This window comes from Elephantulus edwardii, unplaced genomic scaffold (assembly GCF_000299155.1).
Source record: "Elephantulus edwardii isolate Elephantulus edwardi_28Jun2011 unplaced genomic scaffold, EleEdw1.0 scaffold00026, whole genome shotgun sequence".
Lineage (NCBI taxonomy): Eukaryota > Metazoa > Chordata > Mammalia > Macroscelidea > Macroscelididae > Elephantulus > Elephantulus edwardii.
In genome coordinates, this window is record NW_006399776.1 from 12,875,233 (window position 1) to 12,897,220 (window position 21,988).

The window sequence follows — 21,988 nt, forward strand, 5'->3', positions numbered from 1 at the left end:
AATGGAATACTATGCTGCATTGAAAAACAAGGAACTCATGTGGTATTATTCAAAATGGGTGACTCTGGAGGACATTATGCTGAGTGAAATATCTCAGTCACAAAAGGACAAATACTGCATGGTGCCACTGTTGTAAAATGCGACTGACATTGGGGTTGCGGGGAGACTGATAAAGATGGGATAAATAATGTATACTGCATTGAAACAGATGAGGGAGAAAACTGTTTAAAAGGGATATGTGATTAGGTATTTTTGTCATGACAGGAGTCTAGAGTGAAGGCTGCATAGTGGAGAGGACCTGAGGGAGGGTTTGTAAAACAATGAAAGAATTTTACTTTTATTTTTCCAAGAGGGTAGTGTACTCAGGGGAGGCTTGGGAGGGAAGAAAAGTGCAACGATAAATGAATGGAAATCCAAAGTCTCCGTAAATTTTCATTGAAATTAATAATAAATTTTCAAAAAAGAGTTAACAGAACAATTTAATAGACTGGCTAAGATATAAGATCAATATATAAAAATCAGTAGATTCCTACTGAAATTAATAATAAATTTAAATTTAAAAAAGGGGAGCAAAAAATCATTAAAAATAAATCCTTCCCATTTCCTTTACCTCACCCATCCTTGGAATTGTGCAACTCTATGATTAACACCCTAACCCCCAATCCTCACCCCTTGATTTCTACCCTCCACCTCACCTTGGAGCATCATACTCATTCTACAATAATGGTTTTATACAGTATTTGTCCTTGTGGGACTGAGCCAGTTCACTCAGCATAATGCTTTGCAGACCCTCCTAAGTTAGGTAGTAATTACATAATGATTGTTCCTACGTGTTGCATAGTATTCCATTGTATGAGTGTACCACAACTTCTCAATCCTTTTATAAATCTGTCAGGGACATATCCAGAGTACTGAAAGCAATGATGTCAGTCTAGAGACTAAGGTGCATCTGATCTAGACTAGGGTCTTTGCAAATACTTGCTATGCATCAGAAAGATAGATAATGATTAAGGAAGTAGAATCAATACCTTCGAACTGTGGTGATGAAGAAAAGTCTTGAACATGGACTGCCAAGAAAACAAATAGGTCTTTCTTGGAGAGGGTGAAACCAAGTTTCTCTTTGGAGCCTTGGATTTTGAAGCTCTACCTCACATACTTTGGGCATGTGGCCAGGGGAGACCGATTCTTGGAGAAGGACAACATGCTCAGAAAGATGGAGGGACAGTGCAGGAAATGAAGACTCCCTGTTAAGATGGATGGATACATTAACTGGAATAATGGTGGTTAGTACATTAGAATTAGTGAGCCTGGCTCAGGACAGGGCAAGGTTTAGAGCTCATGTACATAGGGTTGCTATGGGTCACAAGCAATTTGACAACACATAACAACATATGTGTTTGAACGACAGCTGTTTTAAAAGGTCTTCCTTGGAAGCGTATGGATAATATGGATGGCATTGGGTATGGCATGAACTGCCAAAAGAACAAACAGTTCTATTCAGGAGAAAGTGAAATTAGGAGACAAGAATGGTGAAAATCCATCTCACAACTTTAGGCATATTATCAGGGGAGTTAGTGCCTGGAGAAGGACATCATGCTTGGAAGAGTAAAGGGCCTGTGGTGATGAAGGAGGAGGAAGTTCAAGTTTCTCTGAAGGAACTGGCAAAAACCAAGGTTCCAGGAATTGATGGCATACCAATTGGCTTATTTCAACAAACAGGTGCTTCTCTCGATGTACTCGCCAACTTGTGCCATAAAATTTGGAGGACAACCACCTGGCCAACTAACTGGAAGAAATCCATATTTGCTCCATTTAAAAAAAAAGTGAACCGATAGAGTGGAAAATATCAAACAATATCATTAATATCACATGTAAGCAAGATCTTGCTGAAATTTATCCAAAGATGACTGGAATAACACATCATCTGAGAACTGCCAGATATGTAGGCTGGGTTTTGACGAGCCAATGGTACTAGGGTTATTATAGCTAATGTTAGCTGGACCTTTGCTAAAAGCAGAGATTACCAAAGGAATGTCTGTGTTTCATTGGCTATGCAAAGGCTTTTGACTCTGTGGATCACAACTAATTGTGGCTAATCTTGAGAAGAATTAGAATCCAGAACACTTTCTCTTGCTCATGTGAAACCTATACTTGGACCAGTAGGCAGTCATCAGAACAGAGCAAGGAAACACTTCATGGTTCAAAATCAGGAAAAGGTGTATGCCAGGGATACAACCTAACTGTTTTACAGGGTCCAAAATCCATTGCAATAGCTCACTGACCACACAAAACCATTTAAGGGAAGTCAAAAGGTGATTATTTAGATTAGTAGCAGAATTCAACCACTTAGTCAGTACAGCTTCTAAAATGTGCTAAGAGGCACCTAAGCTTTCAGCCTCATGGCTTTAGGCTATTAGTCTTATCAATTATGCCCCATTTCGACCTTAGTTCTTTAACAAACTTGGACAAGAAACTCTTAGCTGTGGTTCCATGGCATAGCTGCCCCAGAGTAAGTGCCATTTCATGCCAGATCTCTGGTTCTCTCTCCTACTTAATGCAATGACTGGCTCACTAATCTCTGGCCCACACAGATGCCTTTGCAAAGTCAATGAAACATATAGACATTCCTCTGGTACTCTTTCCTTTCAGTCAAGATAGATCTGACATTGGTGATAATGTCTCTAGTGCCATGGCCTCTTCTAAACCTGGCTTGCATTTCTGATAGTTTTCTGTCAATGTACTGTTTCAGTTATTTCTGGATAATATCCAACAGGATTTTGCTCTTTTGTGATATTAATGATATTGTTTGATAATTTCCACACTCTGTTTGTTACCTTTTTTGGAAAGCGAATAAATACAGATCTCTTCAATTCAGTTGGTCAGGTAGTTGTTCAGATTTCTTGGCAAAATCTGGTGAGCACATACAGAGCAGCATTTTTTCTTTTTTTCTGAAATATGTCCATTGGTATTCTGTCATTTCCCAGGGCCTTGTCTTTTGCCAATTCCTTCAATATCAGAAAAGTAGTAATGCACAAATGCTAATATATGTCAATCACTATTGACAGTTGCTAACTATTTAAAAAACTAGAAAAAAATTGTGTGACAAACCTGTTAAACAGCCTAATAGCAATTTTACTATATATATATGCCATTTATAGAGAATCCAGAGAAAACAAACCCTACTCCAAAATAGAAGAACACTAAAGTTCATCTTCATGATATGAGGAAACCACCACCACCTCAAACCACAAATTGAATCAAACCAATCAAATGCTATGAATACTACGGCATTGGGAAGAAGAACTAGTATATAAACTCTTCAGACTTTAAACAGTATTTTGGTTTGCTCGAAAGGTATTATAGACCTGACAGGCTCATTAAAAATACTTGGGGGCCAGGAAGGGGAGAGAGCTGAATGGTTAGCTGAAGAAGGTCACATCTAGGTAGAAACAGTCTTGGACACTTGAATGGCCCTATGAGTAGAAGCAGAGGCCTAAAGAAACATACTAACGCACAGGTTTTGGTACTGTTTAGACTTCTGAAGTAAGGAAGAGTAAGAAGTAAAGGACACAAGAGCCAACTAAGATTCTAGACAATGTACACCATAAACAAATTCTTTATTAGCTACTCTAGCAAAAGAAAGGAATGGATTCACTGGGAAGGTGTTTATAATCCAAATATCATATGACCATAGAAACACTGGGGATTTTTTTCTGATTGATTGGACCAAGACCTTTTTTTGTCTTGGTAGATTAGAATCTTACAATTGCATGAAAACAAATGCACTGGATTTTCCTTTCATTTTTAAATTGTGGGAACAAATGCACTAGATTTTCCTTTTATTTTTAAATTGTGGGAATATATATATATATATATATATATACACACACACACACATATATATTATACACACACATGCACACACACATATATAATGAAATGTTACATCTTTCCTAAAAATTCATAATATTCACCAAAAATCTTTACTTTTTTGAATTAAAGGTCATTGGTTTGTTTTTGTAACTATTAGAATAATTTTGATGAGAGTTTTAAATATGGTAGAAAATTAGGGGGAAAGGAAATTATAGTGGAGGATCCATTTAAAAAAGACTATAAAATGGCTCAGAAGTACCACAATAAAGCAAAAAAGGGTCCTTTCTTCCTTTGATACCACATGTCAATGCCTATTAAAATTGATAGGTCTTATATTTACAGATGAGACTATGAACAACAACATTCTCAAGCCTCTTTTTTCTCTGCATCTGTCCAAATATTTTCCAAGTCTCTAATTTCTACATAACTATTTTGTCATTATTCTTCATTGATTTGTGTTTTTTCCCCTTCTGACTTCATAAGCCATTTAGCAAACAACATGCATATTTTGTCATATACAGGCATATTGCTTTGTGTCATCCATTAATTGCATTATATATACACAGAACTGGATACATTGAGGTGCCTATGCATTCTTTGTTTTACGCAAATTATTATTTCAGTCTAGTCACTCACTTTTTCCATGCTGTATTAAGTTTGGGAAATCTAGATTTATTATTTTATCTGAAAATTTCACGTAAATGACAGAGAATATGCATAGTATTTTGAAAGTAGGAAAGAGAATAAAAAGCACTATGAGTTTTCAAGAACAGAAAACTAATTCTAGTTCTTTTTTGTGTCCTAATATTAGTCAATGTTTTTACATAAGAATTCATAATTTTCCCAAGATTAGTAACATAGTAAGACCTAAATTGTGTGTCCAAGACAAGTCTTTTAATGTAATAGATTTTGTTTAGCTTGTTTAAAGATAGAAAGAATATTCAGTCTTATTCTTAATGCAAAAACTGAATAATCAAAACAACTGGAACTTTTTCTTTGAATCCTTCAAAGATATGAGTTGGCAGACTCAACTCAATCTAAAACCCAATGCCTTCAAGAAGTATATATATGGCCCAATTGGTAAAGAGTTGGGCTTACAACCCCAAATCCACTACCTTTTCTGCAGAAAAAGATGTGTAGATGAGCAATTTCTTCTTGGCAATTTATAGCCTCTGAAAATCCTGTGTAGGGTCAACTATGAGTTGGTTCTAATTTGATAACTTTGATAATTTTAAAGATATTCTGAAATAGTTCTAAGGGTATTATTTTTAGAAACTTAATTTTGACTAAATGACCTTATATCATCCTGAGGAATTGTTAATATCAACTCTGATCTTTAAAATCTAAGTTTTAGTCAGTAATACATTTATGCTGTGTAGAGAGCAGCCTGGGTAATGCAGTGATTAAGTGCCTGAGCTACTAATATTGATGATTCACCTCATCAGTGGTTCTGCAGAAGATTGACATGGTAATCTGCTTCCATTTAGAAAACAATACACAAGAATTAGGTAAATTCTTCAGAGGAATCAACAGAAGCACCTAAAAACAAACTGTCAGTGAGTCAGTTCTTACTCATGGTAATAGTCACGATGTATCAGAGTAGAACTTGCTCCATAGCCTTTTTAGTGACTGATTTTTTACAAGTAGATCACCAGACCTTTCTTATAAGTTATTCTGGGTAGATTTGAACCTTCAACATTTGACTAGCCTCTAAGTGTACCTACTGTTTGTGCCATCCAAGTGCTAAGAAAAACATTTATTCTCCCAAACATTAAGACATACTGCAATTATAATCACTGAAAGAGTGTCGTGCTTCTAGGAAGACAGATTTGTTAATGAAGCAAGCCTTGTGGTATACTGAATAGATTAGCAAAGAATGGACTGTTCAATAAATGCTGTTGAAATAACTATCTAACACTTGGGAAGTATAGGTGGAATATCTACCTACCTTACATCTCTCAGTGAATTTAATTACAGCTGTATCTATATTTAATGTTTTTGGTTTTGTTGTTTTTTTTTTTAAACTATTGGAAGAACATATCAGCAAACATAGCTTTAACCTTAGAATAAAGAAGACATTTTTTAAAAAATAATACATCCTTCAGCAGCTGTAAAAAACTAATAGCTATCACCTTTTTAACATATAAAAAGAGTGAAAAGGAAAGACTGATAATACAAAGTACCTTGTACATTGAAGAGAGTTTTATATACATTGTATTTATGCAAAATATAATTAGACATGTATACATTATAAATGACATTCATAATATCTGTTATATGTAATCAGAGTACTCCTTAGAGACAAAGAGGGTGAAACTTTATCTTATATACTGTGGGCTTCTTGAGAGGAAGGGGTCAGTCTTTGGAAAAATACATCATACTGGGAAAGTCAGCAAAAAAAAAAAAGAATATCCTCAAGGAGATAGATTAACACAGGACCGTAATAATGACCTGAGATCTATGGGTAGTTTTTAAAAGAGGACATCACACTTGGAAAGATGAAGGGTCAGCAGAAGAAAAGAATACCTTCCACAAGATGGATAAACACAGTGACTGTGGCAATGGACTCAAAGTGTGTCAAAGATGATGAGGATGGTGCAGGACAGGATAGGTTTCAGGTTTTCTGTTTACGGAGTTGCAATGAGTCATGCTTGACTCAATGGTACATGACAACAGTGAAAACATCAACAATGTATATATGTACAAAAAAAGTTGACTTTGAATACAGTATAGGTTAAGAAAGCTTGCAACCTCCCCCTCTTGTTGAAAATGCACTTTTTAATGTGATAACACAATTTATTGGAGTGACGAACTGTCATGTGAAGTCAATGGATGTTTAAGTGGATACATCTGGATGAGCTCACCACAACAGCAACATGAAACAAATATCCATGAATAAGTGGATTTGTGTTGTTGCAACACTCTGTACTTGCGAAAAGAGATTTGAAAATTGTTGTTGATTGCCATCAAATTGAGCACAACTCATAACGACCCTGTGAATGAAAGGCCTGAAGCCCTTCCACAACCATCGCCATTTATCAAAGTTCACAGAGTTTCCAGAGGCATATTGTTTAGGAAGTGGATGCCACTCCTGCTTCCAAACCTACTTGCTGTCCTGTTAAACTTTGCCACTGATACTGGGGTGAGATGATATCTCATTGTGGTTTTATCTATACCTGTCTTATTGTCTGTGATATGGAGCACTTCCTCACTGGAACTCTCACGCACTGTTGGTGGCATTAGAAAATGGTATAACCACTCTGGAAACAAGTTTGACATTTACTTAAAAAGCTGAACATAGGAATTCCTTATGACCCAGCTATTCCACTGCTAGGAATATATTCTGAGGAAAATAGAACTGAGACACAAATGGACATTTGTACACTGATGTACAAAAATATTTTCTTGTTTCTGATAGATGGAATAATATAACATGAATTTTAACTATAACATAGTTATGTATCTTTGTTATCTAGTGATATTCTAACAGGTATACCACAAGTGGGTGGATTTAAGTAACAAAAAAGTATTTTCTAAGTTTAGGAGGCTATCAGCGTGAATTCAAAGCAACTACTCGAAGAGAGGATTTCTCTCTTTCCCACTCAAACAGGAAGGTGTTTGTCTTTTCGTGATCATGTTGTATATTCTCTTGCCCATCCTTTCAAGATAGTTTGTTTCCATGCTCTATTTTTATTTTTTAAAAAGGAATTAATTTCAAACACATATATATTAACATATGTCATTAACATAACAAGTGAACCCCATTTTTAATGGAAATATAGGCATAGGTATAGATTTGCAACACAAATTTCTTGAAGAACACAGTACAATTGGTACAATCAGATTTTTTTGTGTTGGGTTTTGTTGGGGTTTTTCATTTAATTAAGTGCATATACGAAAACAAGCATACAGTCTATATATTTTATGGAAGAACACATGTTTGAGATAGTTTTCCCCCTTCTCTCCCATTCTATTCTCTTTTACAACATGCTGCTCATTAAAAGACAGTTGTGTCCAAGTTTCCTTTTTACCCAAAATTCAGTAAGAGTATCCTTCTACTCAAAAGAACTCAGAAATATTAAGAAGATAGATAGCCCTTTCCGAGAAAAGAATTTCCATCTTCATCATTTTTGCACTCTTTTTAAAAATTTTGGTACTTCTAGAGATTAGAAATTTTAATTGCATGACTTGTGAAATGCAGTCTTTCTTCCAACAGCTGTGTTTATGATATATAATCTATTAGCTGAATATACAACAACATTTAAAAGCATTCTGATGGATAATACTCAGCAAAGGATTAATCTTTTCCAGCGTCACCCTCTTGACCTGCAAATGTACATTAGTGGGGGTATAATGCCTGCTTTGACATTTGTTTGCAATGCATCCAAACACATTCTGGGATGCACATTCAGGTTTCCTGGCATTGAGACAGACAGGCGAGTCAGCACGAAGACATATAGTTCTCATATGCCGTGGTTAAAAGAGCTGGGACTTGTTGAGTCTTTTTGTGAGCTTTACACTGTGTGCTTTACTGTCTTCCACACCCCAAGTTTACTTTGCTGCACACCAATCATACCACTTAATAGCAGAGATAAGGAGTCAGAATTTTGGTTGTTGTGTGCCATTAAGTTGCTTGTGACTCATAGCGACACCATGTACAACAGCCCTATACCCTGGTCTATCCTGTGCCAATCTTATTGTCTGTCCATGACACACCTACCCCCATTACCCTAGTCATTGAATTAATCTATCTCATTGAGGGTCTTCCTCTCCTGTGCTGTCCCTCCACCCTCCCAAATATGATGTAACCTCTCCAAGGACTTGTCCCTCCTTGCAATAAGTCCAAAGTATGTCAGATGAAGCTTCAGAATCCTTGCCTTAAAGGAGCAGCCTCGTCTCAGCCTCTCTAGGATGAACCTGTTTGTTCTCCTAGCAGTCCATGGTATATGCAAAACTTTTCTCCAATATCACAGCTCAAAGGCATCAATTCTACTTCTATCATCCCTAGTCATTGTTCAGCTTTTTGATGCATTGCAAATAATTACAAAGACCATGGCCTAAATAAGGCAAACTTTAGTCTACAGACTGATATCATTGCTCTTCAGTACTTTGGAGAGGTCCCTGATAGAAGATTTTTCCAATGTAATTCACCTTTTAATTTCCTGGCTGCTGGTACTAAGAATGTTGATAGTGGAGCCTACCTAAAGCTGTTAATAATCTCAATCTCTTCACCATCTGTCACAATGCTTCCAACTGACCAGTGGTGAGAATCTTTGTTTTCTTGATGTTGAGCTTCAGTTAATATTTAAGGTTACAGTCCTTGACCTTATGCAGCAAGCCCTTCACGTCCTCCTCAGTTTCAGCAAGCAGGGTTGTGTCATTTGTTTAATGCGTATTGTTGATGAGCCTTCTCCAATTCTGATGCCACATTTCTCCTTATAGAGCCCAGCTTCCTGGATAATCTGTTCTGCATATAGATTGAAAAGGTATGAAGTTAGGACACATCCCTGACATACACCCTTTTCAATATTAAACCAATGCAGTGTTTCCTTGCTCTGTTCTGACGACTGCATCCTGGTCCACGTACAGGTTTTGCATAACCACTATTAAGTGTTCTGGGATCCCCATTCTTCTCAGAGTTCACACAGTCAAATGCCTTTTCATAGTCAATGAAACACAGGTAGACATTCCTTTGGTACTCTCTGGATTCAAACAAGATCAATCTAACATTAGCTATAATATCCCTAGTACCAAGGCTTCTTCTAAACCCATCCTGCATTTTAAATAGTTCTCTGTTGATGTTCTGTTCCAGTTGTTACTGAATAAGTTTCAGCAGACTCTTGCTTGCATGCAATATTAATGATATTGTTTAATAATTTCTGCACTTTGTCAGGTCACCCTTCTTTGGAATGGGAATACGGAAGACCAGAATTTTATCTCCTTTAGTGTATTCTCTGCATGTTTTTTGTTCAAAACAAGATTGTCCTTGGCAATCTTCACTTCTCCACATACCTACATAACTAAGATCTAGTTTGTTGTGACCCACACAGACAAATGTCTTTGCATAGTCAATGCAACAGACAAACATTCTTCTAATAGTCTAAAGCAGCAATATAAAATCTGAAATAATTATAGTTTTTTTTTTTCATTTACAGTTTGAAATTGATTATTTTTTCAGAGAGAGAATACTTGGTTTGTTTTTTATGTACCACTGAGTGAGAACCAACTTATAGCTGACCCTCCAGTGGGTTTTGGGGGTTTTTTTTATCCCTTTTTATTAATTTTAATGAAAATTTGCAGAGACTTTGGATTTCCATTCATAAATCTCACAGATTACTCATCTTTCTCCTATGGAGCAGTGTGTGTATTCTCACTACATTGCCTTCAAGTCGGCAAAGCGGCTCTTTACCACTGGCATCCAGAGCTCTACTATTGTGTACCGTAGAGACAGAACCCACTAATAGCTGACCTTCCAGCAAGTTTTCAGAGGGAGTACATCTCAACGGGAGTTGATTGTTCCTCTTTCTCCCTCAGAGCCCCCTGAGATTCAAACAGCATGCCTTTGACAGTGCAATTTCTTCCCACCAGAAGGGAGCTCTGATGGCCTAGTGTTAAGTAGCGGTGCTGCAATCTCAAAGGCATGGAGTAAATCCCATGTGACTTATTGCCTCTGAAAATCCACTGGTGGGTCAGCTATGAGTCAATTCCGACTAGTGATGGCACACTACAACAACAACAACAGGCCACTAGAGCTCATCCACAGAGCTCCATGAATCATTGCGTATAATTGCTGTCACATGTAAATGTGTCTAGCCAAACAACTCTAAGAACACAGCTGTAATGGATCCAAGTTGAATTTGGGCTCGTTGCAATGAAGAGGAGTGTGCACCATCATGAAACATGAAACCTCTGACAAAGGTGACTTAGAAAGAGATTAAAGGATTAAGTTTGTGTTAGGTAATTTGAGACAAGCAAGTTCAAGAGAGAGAGATTTGGAACGTATTGGTCATTGTCAAAAAGTATGAATAATTCCTTGACTGGGTGTCTTAATAAATCACTCAGAGAGTGAGAAAATTAGAGCAAGTTTAAATCTTGTAACAGCCACAGTAGAAACGTTGGGTTGTTTTTGTGATTTATAATTTTTTGAGCAGTTTTGATCTGTCTTGTCTACATCGTGGTCTTGTCTCCTGTTGATGTTCTGTTTATTAGCAATGTTCAGAAGAACTCGGCCTACCTATATATTCCAGGCTTTCTCTTTAACAACACTGTCTACAATTAGTGATAATGGCTACTTTAGATCATGGCTCCTTCTCTGTTTTTCATTCTCAAATGATAACTGTTAGAACAAGTTATGTGAAGTTTAACTTAGAAAAAATTGTAAGGACACCTGGATTTCCCAAATGTCATTCAATCTGATAGGTATTCCAACCAGTTCTATTTTAACTTAAAGGGATATATTTTGGAAAGAAACTTTATAACCTTTAAGGGGGTATTAGTATTACTCCAAAAACGATATGAGTAAAATGAAAACTGAAATTAAAATTGTTTGAAAAATCTAGCTGCATGAATTTGGCCTCTGAAGGCTGTGTTTAAAGACTGATATGTTTATTTCAAAGAAAGGTGTGAACATTTAAAAGTCTGGGAAGTATAATCAAATTGGGACTTTGTGCTTGATATAATTTGATTAAAACAAAAATTTTAAAAGAAATCCACTTATTGCTGCTATAACTGACACTATTTAAGACTGAAGGCTGTTAAGAATGATTTTATTTACTACCTAACTTACCATAATGGAATATCGCTTACATTTTGGGAATCACCACATTCTGTACACATGATTAGTTATAATCTAAATTAACTAGTTAGTCTAAAATATCCAGGGAGGAAAAAATGTGCTTTTGAGATCCATTACAGTTGCTTTATTGAAAACAGAATGCCTATCCTGTGTGACTCAAGTCCAACAGAAAGAGTTTAATTAATTTTAGTAACTGTTTAGTATACAGATGACTTTGTCCAGAAAGGGCAGGTCTTTATACACTCTTAGAGTTTTATGGAACATCTTGTTCCTAACATTCAGTATCTTAAAAGTACTTTCTCTGTGAATCACCCATATTTCGGCTCCAAGATCAGAGAGCTCAAATGAAAGAAAACAGAATAAAAAAGAATGCCTCTTAAGTTCCTCTCTCTCTTAAAAACTAACTGTAAAACATTGTCTACCTCATTTGTCTTCATAGTCCTCATTAGTTAAATGAATAGGACAGTGCCAACACAGCTCAAATAATTGCTGCAAGGATAAAAATAAAGGAACAAGCTGAATTTTAATAACCGTTTTCTAATAAGACTCTAAAGATCTCAGTCATCTGCTTTAGGCAACCTGTGCTGTGGTCATAGACTAATAGCCCTAGAGGGCTTGCTTTCTGTGAAAACCTCCAGATGGCAGTTTTGATCACACAATAGTTAATCTTAAGTATGGAACTTTCCGTGATCATCTCAACTTTAGTTGTGGGTTGAAAAGATACGATGTTTTCCTTTCTTTTGAACTTTGAAGGCCTCATTCCAGATGGTGTCGTGTGCCACACTGCTCGTGTTGTAGTTCCTGGTGACTTTGAAAAGCTCATTCCATCAGGGATGCCTCACCACCTCACCAGGGACCCAGAATAGCCAGCCTTCCCATATGTTCCTCCATCCCGGCACTTCGAAGTCCGTTTGCTGCTTTGCCTGCATAACAAATATAAATATGGCTCTAGACCTGGATTTCTCCCAGATGAGCAGACTTCAAAGCAAGCATGAGGTCGCCAGGAGAAGACTTTTCCTTTCTCCATGTACCATAGCCAGCTACGTGTCCAGCTCCCTTAGTGACAGCATGATTAAAGTCAGTGGTGAAGGAAGGTAGGGAAGAAGGGGAGAGCTCGCGAGGTTTGTCTTTATCCAGAGCTGGAAGTGAATGGAGGAAGTCAGACAAAATTAAATTTTCCATTTGGAACAACAAATTAAGTTGAGAATGACAAATTCAGTGCAAGGAGCAGGTTAGCAGTAACATGACATCAACACACATATTGTAACTTTGCATGCCATTATTTAACATGCTAATATATCACTATTATATGCTCATTACTGGCGGCAGCATCACGCTGAACAAGAGATCATTATTTACTTGAGGGCCGTGTCAGTGACTGATGAGTATCGTATAATGCAGCAGCTACCCCAGGTTTTTCATGATGAAAATGAAATAAAATCTTTTTTTTTCCTTTTATGCTACTGGGTAAGTAGGACTTGAGGTATGATGGACTGAAGAAGATTGGTCTTCCAATTCTTTAGTAAGAACTTTAATATCATTCCCAGTCTGAGTATATAAAATTTATCTTCATTACCTTTCTGGTTATTTTTCACTTTTAAAATTTTTATCTTCTTAAGACTTTTTTCTCCTCATTCCTTTTTCCCTATATTGTTCCCTCTTTCTTGGTTAAGAAATATTTCCAGGTAAGCAATTTCTTTCTATTAACAATCTATAATTATTTATTGAGTATATTTTTAGTGGTAAGGAGTTGCATTACCAACCCAAAGGCACGTGTTGCAAATCTACCAGATGCTCCACAAGAGAAAGATGGGCAATCTCCTCCTTCTCTCTGTGATTTACAGCCAGCCTCTGAAGAGCTGCTGGGGGGGGGCAGCTGTGAGTAGGTTCCAACTTGAGGGCAGTAACAGTAACAACAACTTCCCACTAGATTTCAATTTTGATTGTACAGGTCCAATATTGGGTTTTTCCAGACTAGGTTGTTGAATATAAACTACCCTCCCTTAGAGCATGTTGTGGTTTGTATGCCGTCAAGTTGGAACTGACCCATAGCTGATACTCCAGTGAGTTTTCAGAGGCAGTTAACTGCTCAAGAACAGATTGCCCATCCTTTTACTGCAGAGCAGCTAGTGGATTCGAAACCTGTGCCTTCAGGATTGCAGTACACTTTCCTACCATTAGGCCACCAGAGCTCCCTGCACATGATAAATCCATGTGATCAATGCTTTAGTTTAATTTACTGCTATCCTTTGGTAGCATTTAATTTAATGCTATCTGTCGTAAGAAGATATTAGGCAAAAAGTAAATGTTAATAAATGAGATTCATTAGACTGTTACCTTGTAAGCAGGGCATATTGCCCTTTCATTCTGTGTTATTCTAAAACACAGAGTCTGATATATAGATCAAAACACAAACCCACTGTTTTGCTGCCAGTTCTGACCCACCGGGACTTTTCATCAATATCTGAGGCTAAAAATATTTGTGGGATGAGATTAGCCATCTTTCTCTCATGGAGATGCTGGTATATTTGAATCACTATCTTCCTATTAGCAGCCGTACGTATTATACATAACATGATGAGGGTCTTTTTTAAAATATGTGAAGGAGACATCAAATTGAAATATTAACTAATTGACATTTTTTCTCTTTTCCAATTTGATATATGTTACTACTATTAATTTTAATGTGTAATTATAAATACATGCTCATTATTTTTCAGATCTCATCACTTAGTTTAAAACCAAAGTAAAAGTTGTTTAGTATTTATTACTCTAAATGCTTATATTGCTGTTAAATTTGAAGGAAAATATTTTATTTAAAAAAATCAATGTACATTAAAAAAAAAACCCAGGTGTTTAATGACTTAGAAAAAAAGGTTAAAACACATTGCTTATTATATAAATGCAAATTTTCATACAGATCTCCATAGATTTACTGACAAAACTTCCTACTAAAAATGTAATATTAGAATAGAAACCTTTTGAATTAAAGAAGTAGACTAATATTAATCATGCCAAGGATTGCCAAAGAATGAGAAAACATTTCTGGACAAAACTTCAATCTCATGTACTTTTGACATGTTATCAGAAGGGGCCAAGCCCTGAAGAAGGACGTCATGCTTGGTAAAGAAGGTTTTCTTGAAAACGACCTTCGATGAGATGCATTAACCCAATAGGTGCACCAGTCTAATCAAACATGGTGATTTGACTAACAGGGCAACATTTTGTTCTATTGAATATTGGTATTGTCATTAGGTGCCATCAAGTCAATTACAACGTAGAGAAATCCTAGGGAACTACAGATTTAAATCTTACCTTATTCCTTTGCTATTGTCATGATCTCTTGCTGTTCTCAGACCCACTGTTTAAGTCACCGTGTCAATCCATCCAGTTGAGAGTCTTCTTTATGATCCTCTGCTTTTCTCTACATAATGTCTTTTTTCAAGGATTGGCACTCTTTTGACCACATGCCTAAAGTACCTGAGATACAGTTTCACCATCGTGTCCTCTAAGGAACCCTAATACACTTATTCTAAGAGAGATTTGTTTGTTCTTTTGCAGGTCCAAAAGATAGCCAATATTTGTCAACAATACAAATTTTTTTTTTCACATTTAGCAATTTTATTCAATTTTCTAGCAGACGATTTACATACCTGCCCCCTTCCTTTAGGTCAGTATGGCAATTTTCCAATATCAATTGTTTAAAGAGAAGCTTTGGTCAAAAATGGAATCAAACAGGCCAGGGGGATAAATCTTTGCTGCTTTTAAAATATCAACACTTTCACAATTCTATTCTCACACCCATCACACACGCACACACACGGGAGCATCTGCACGGTCGTGTTTTCAGTGTTTCTTGCAGGCGGGGAGGCAGGCAGCTGCAGCTGGTCATGCTGGCTCAGTCTCCGAGGTTTGCTCAGCTTCACATTATTCGGAGGCCCTGGATGGAAGACTCCAAGGTCTTGAAATCCTCAATTGTCATGGCTCCATCGATGCCAGTGGTGCAGAATTTACGACAGTCTTGCTTGTCCACCTCGTAAATGGACACCTGAGTAACGCTATTCTGGTGCAGCATCTCCAAAGCCGTGTTGCGGTCCTCGGTGGTGGCCCGCTTGTCCATGTTGCGGAAGCGTTCCATGGCCGACATGTTGCGCTGGATGCTCTGTTTCGGAATGTCCAGTTTGGAGACCAAGGTCAAGCAGCCACGGTCGTCATAGTTGAAGAGCATTGGGCAGCAGTCATGACCAGCAGCCACGACGCTGTTCTCCGACACAAATGACACGCTCAAGGAGGGGCAGGAACTCCGTCTTCAGAGTGGAGAACTGCACGCTTTTGGAGGCATCGGCTACGGACACGGTGCTGTCGTGGCTGACCCAGGCCAGGCGGCTCCCGCTGGCGGAGAAGCTGACACCGTGGACCCAGCCGCCCGTGCCACTGCCACCAAACTCGGACATCAGCTGGCCAAAAGGCATCTTGCTGCCCCATGGTGTACTGGCTGGCTTTTCATCCACTTCTTTAATGTAGGCGGAAAACACCCTGCACTTGAAGTCACAGGAGCCTGCCGCCAGCAGAACATTGTTGGGATGCCAGTCCAAGCTGAGGACCCACAGCTTCCGCCCGCGCCCACCGGAGCTTGTTCGCGTCGACTGACCAGAGTCCGCGAATTCTCCGCTCCGCGCCCGCCCGGACAGACAGCCCCCGATCGCAGCTTTTTATCCTCCAAGAACACTAAGAAGAATGTCCCTGCATCAGTTTTTGCTCGAGCCAATCACCTGCCATGCCTGGAATCGGGATCGCACCCAGATTGCCCTGAGCCCCAATAATCATGAAGTCCACATCTACAAGAAGAATGGGAGCCAGTGGGTGAAAGCTCATGAGCTCAAGGAACACAACGGACACATCACAGGCATTGATTGGGCACCCAAGAGCGACCTCATCGTCACCTGTGGGGCAGACTGCAATGCCGACGTCTGGAGCCAGAAGGATGGCGTCTGGAAGCCCACCCTGGTGATCCTGCGCATCAACCGGGCAGCCACATTCGTGAAGTGGTCCCCGCTGGAGACCAAGTTCGCTGTGGGCAGCGGGGCACGGCTCATCTCCGTCTGCTACTTCGAGTCCGAAAACGACTGGTGGGTCAGCAAGCACATTAAGAAGCCCATCCGATCCACGGTCCTCAACAATACAAAATTTAAAGCTATCAGTGCTTCTTCAACCTTCCTTATCTATTGTACAAAGAGCTCTATTGTACAAAAAGGTCACTATAAATATCTATACTAGGCAGGTATATAGATACCAACGTTCCTTAGTGATTATCAGAGTGGTACAGGGGAGGGAGTCACCACTTAGGGGGCACTGGAATTCCGTTGAAAGTGATAGTAACATTTGGAAATGGAGAGCAATGATGGTTGAACATTGTGGTGCATGTAATCACTATCACTGAATTGTACATATAAAAATGCTAAAATTGCAAATGCTATGGTATTAATATATATATATATATATATATATATATATATCTTAATAATGTCTTTACTTAATAAAAATTAAATGAATATTTAGAAAATGTTCATATTGATGAAGCAATATGTAATTTTCTTCAGCTTCATTTTCTTACCACACACTCCTGGGGCATATTAATTCATTTCCTAATACATGAGTACACTAAGGACAGAACTGCTGGTAAACCTGCCTGTAGAAAACTTGCTCTGCTGGCGAGGAAGATTAGAGGTAAACATCTGTTCCTACTTCTGCTCTGGAGTATCTGCCAACAGACCTTATCTGATAGATAATCTGCATTGCTCATTACTTATTTTATATTTTTGCAGGAATATAGGAAAAACAGTTCAAAGCAACGATTAGAGAAATCTAAGTTATTTTTTTTTATTTGCACCTGTATAAAATCTTTAGTGAATCTCAAATCATCACTTCTACTTTTCTCAAATTTTTAATTTTGAAAAATACTTAGAACATATTTTAGCAGTAATACCTTTTCTTCCTTTTATTGCTTAATCTACCTAACATTTAAAGTGAAAACAGTTCATATATTTTTAGTATATTTATACTCACATAAAATTTTGTAAACATATGTCAATGTTTAAAATTTGTTTGAGCCTTCTTTGCTTATGTAGACAATCCTCCATCACAAATCAATGAACTTTCCAGGAAGTGTAACTTTTACTCAAATTACTAAATAATAATCGTCATAGAAGATTCCAGATATAGAAGAGCTTTATGATCATATTTCAATTACAAATATGATGGAGTAGTTCTTAGATGACAAACTCTAAGTAAAGCTGAGTTAGTCATATTTACTTAAGTGAAATACTTTAATCTTTAAAAAACAGACTATGGAAGTTTACATCACTTATCCAAAGGGTAATTGATCAACATGGAGGTGGACTGCTTTAACATGCTGAGCTTTGTGAATAGTTTTCTCTAATGCAATGAATTTGAGTAAATTAATTTTTCAACTATTTTTTTACAAGAGATGTATTTGTCGATTTTCCAAATGCTATACATTTTCTATTGCCTGATTGCTAACACTAAATATGTTGACTTTGGATTCAAGCAAGAAGAAGTCTTTGAAAATGTCAGTCTTTTCTCCATCTATTTATGGTATTGCCTATCGGTTAGATGGTGAGAATTTTTGTTTCTTTGATCTTGAGATGTAATCTATATTGAAGGTCACTGTCTTTGATGTTCTATAGGAAGTGCTTCAAATCCTCCTCACTTTCAGTAAGTAAGGTTGTTTCATCTACATAACATAAGTTGTTGATTAGTCTTCCTCTGATATTTATGCCACATTCTTCTTCCTAGAGTTTAGCTTCTAGACTAATTTGCTTAGCATACAGATTAAATAAGTGTGGAAAGGAAATACAACCCTGAGGCACACCTTTCTTAATTTAAAGCCAGTAATGTTCCCCTTCTGTTACCACATGAGCCTCTTTGTCTAGGTATAAGTTTCACATCAACAAAATGAAGTGTTCTGGGACTCCTATTCTTCTCAGTGTTAGCCACAATTTGTTATGATCCTCAGTCAAATGGCTTTGCATAGTGAATAAATCACAAATAGACATTCTTCTGATTGTCTCTGCTTTCAGTAAGGATCCATCTGACATGAGCAATGATATGCCTGATGCTGCTGCCTTTTTTGAACTCAGTTTGAACTTCTGATAGTTGTCTATTTACTATGATAACTATTTTAAAATAATATTCAGTAATGGTTTGCTTTCATAGGATATTATTTTTCAATAATTTTTACATTCTGTTGGATCAACCTTCTTGAGAATGGGAACAAATAAGGATCTCTTCCAATCAGTTGGCCAAGAAATTGTCTGGAATTGAGGAGAAAATGAATCAGTTTGAAGACAAAGGTTAGCCTCATTCAGTCAATGGTCTTTTCAATCACTTGCTAGTCATCTGAGAACTGGACAATAAATAAGGATGATAGAAGAAGTGCTGGCTTTGAACCATGATATTGGAGAAGTATACTGAATATCCCATGGACTTCAAAAAGAATAAAACAGGTATGTCTTGGAGAAAGTGCCATCAAAATGTTCTTTGAAGGTAAAGATGACAAAACTTCATCTCACATACTTAAGGTAGTTGCTAGAAAAAGCTATTCTTTGGAAAGGGACATCATGTTTGAAAAGACAGAGGATTAATAAAGGAAAGGAAGACCCTTGACCAGATGGATTGGCATAGTGACTGAATCAATGAACTCAAGTGTGTCTGGAATGATGAGAATGGCACAAGATAGAATGGGATTTAGATTTGTTGTTCACAGGGTCACTGTGAGTCATATGAGATTCAACAGTACCTAACAACATCAACAACAGGTATATATTTATCAGAATCTATTTTACAGGAGAAAATACAGGCATTTGATTATCCAGATTTTAGGAAGAAACATAGTGAAAGGAGACCAGCATGGTGTTAATGTGGAAGTTTTATATAGTCAATGAGGCAGTCATTTAAATTCAGCAAGATGATATTAGAAATCAGGAAAGAAGTGAGTTAAGATTATATTCTTTCACATAGTTATTTAATATCAGTAATGAGCAAATAATTCGAGAAACTATATGAAGTAAATGCAGCATCCGGATTAGAGGAAGACTCATTCACCTACTATGTGAATAATAGGTGCAGATAATCTTGCTTGTCAAAATGGGAAATGACTTCAAATACTTTCTGATATTCTCATTTGGAAAATACAAATAATATTAATGTGTGAACTGCAGTGAAGACTGAATGAAATTGTATACATGAAAGAACTTGGCCTATTACATGGCATAAAATACATTTTTAAAAATCCTTGAGAATGGAAAAATATCCTAGGCAAAAATAAGAACTCCAAGCAAACAAAACAAAAACACCTACCTTATACAAAAAACATAGTTCTCTGACTGAATGTGGAAGATCTCCTTTACTTACTTCTTTTTTAAGTCTATGCAAAATATATGTTGCATGTTTCAATGTCCCAGAATCAATAAAACCTGACACTCCATATAGGAACATAATTCCAGATCTTTTTCTCTCATAAGTTCATAAAATGCTGCTGCTGCTGCTGCTGCTGCTTCTGTACAACTTCGTCATTTTGCTCAAAGTGCTTTTGAGTAATTAGTGAATATTAAGTCATTTTGCATTTTATCAGAACAGGTAAAGATGCAGCATTGCCATGAATATTACTTCACTATTTTTTTTTTCATTTTGCTTGTGAGTACAAGAAGTGTACAGACTGACTAGATATGGAGAAAGGATTCAACCCTAATGTACAGCTTTCCTGATTTTAAACCTATGAAGAAGAATGTGACGTCAAGTTTGCAAAAAGACTCATCAACAACTTACACTATACAGATGACACAACTTTGCTTGAAGAAAGTTAGAAAGACTTGAAACACTGCAGAGAATCAAATACTATAGCTGTCAATATATATTGCATCTCACCAGCAAGAAGATAAAAACACTCACCACTGGAATAATAGGCAACATTTGTAGGTGAAATAAAGGTTCAAATTATCGACAATTTCATCTTACATAGATGTACAACACCTTTGTTACCAGTAGTCAGGAAACTGGGCAATACATTGCATTGAGTAAGTCCATTGTTGAGGATCTCTCCAAACAACTGAGAAGCAATGATGCTATTACAGAAGACCACTGAATATCCATGAACTTCTAAAAGAACAAACAGATGTCTTGAAGAAGATGCAGCCAGAGTACTTCTTGTAGGCAGATGATAATGCTTCATCTCACACATTTGGGGCATATTGCTTGGAGAGGGACACCATGGATAAAGATTTTAAAACGAACTAATTTGAAGTTCTATTGTGAATGTTTATGCTAGTTGCTTGTGTTTTGTGTATAACAAAATAACTCTAGGAAAATTTAGAATGACATGATCCTTCTCCTGGGGTTTACTGAAATGTGTACGTACAACTCATCATTCACTCACAACCTCTTAAAAGGTAACACCAAGAACATAAAACGCCAATTTCCACATGATATTCCATATGTCTCAGAGTTGATCTGTATTCTATAAAGTTTTCAATTGGTATAATATTTTGGAAGTAGATCTCCAAGTTTTTCTTGAAAGGTGCCTTTGGATGAATTTGAACCATTAATGTGTTGGTTAGCTGTGAAAATCGAAGGTGAATTCTGTCTCCAGAACACAAATAGGCCCTTTACCACAATGGTCTCACTCTTCTCATCACCTGATCTATAGATTTTGAAAAACAAGACTGTAAGAATATCCAGCTCCTGACCTATGGATTTTGTATTTCTCAATCCTTCATAATCTCTTGATACAGTTCCTAAAAAAATAAAATAAAATAAAAAATTGCTTTTCTTTCTCTGTTTTCAAACATATCCTAACTAAGACAGGGCTTATGTTATAGTTGTGTCTGTGTTTTTTTTTCTCACTTAGAACTATGCCTGCCATATAGTGTGTGTCCAGTGAATATCTTAGTATCAATGAGATTTCTAACACTCTGAGAATTTAAAAATGTAGCTGAAATAAAGTGATTTTAAAGACCAAGAAGAGAATATGTTACATCAATGGTGGTGAAGGGAAGAGTTATCTGAGGACAAAAGAAACGCGAGATGAAAACAGACCCCGGCAAACAGCTGAAGCCTCAGAATCGGGACAGGCCCGGCTGCAGTGCACTTTTTGCCACCACATAAATCTCACTAGGTGATAAAAACAAGAAGATGCACAACAGAGCTTTCAACAAATCAACATTTTCTAGGTATATGAAAGATCCATTTGGAGTTCAGACCTATCGGCTCAATATCTTTTCCCTCAATAACCATAGTGAGTGC

At 37.1% G+C, this 21,988-nt stretch overlaps 3 pseudogenes; 1 reads left to right on the plus strand and 2 right to left on the minus strand.

Moving 5' to 3' along the window:
• The window catches only part of LOC102843202, a 97,485-nt pseudogene extending 81,925 nt beyond the window's left edge, over positions 1-15,560 (minus strand).
• Positions 15,561-15,590: 30 nt separating this feature from the next.
• LOC102843609 lies at positions 15,591-16,311 on the minus strand (annotated as a pseudogene).
• Positions 16,312-16,405: 94 nt separating this feature from the next.
• LOC102844014 lies at positions 16,406-16,945 on the plus strand (annotated as a pseudogene).
• Positions 16,946-21,988: the final 5,043 nt, after the last annotated feature.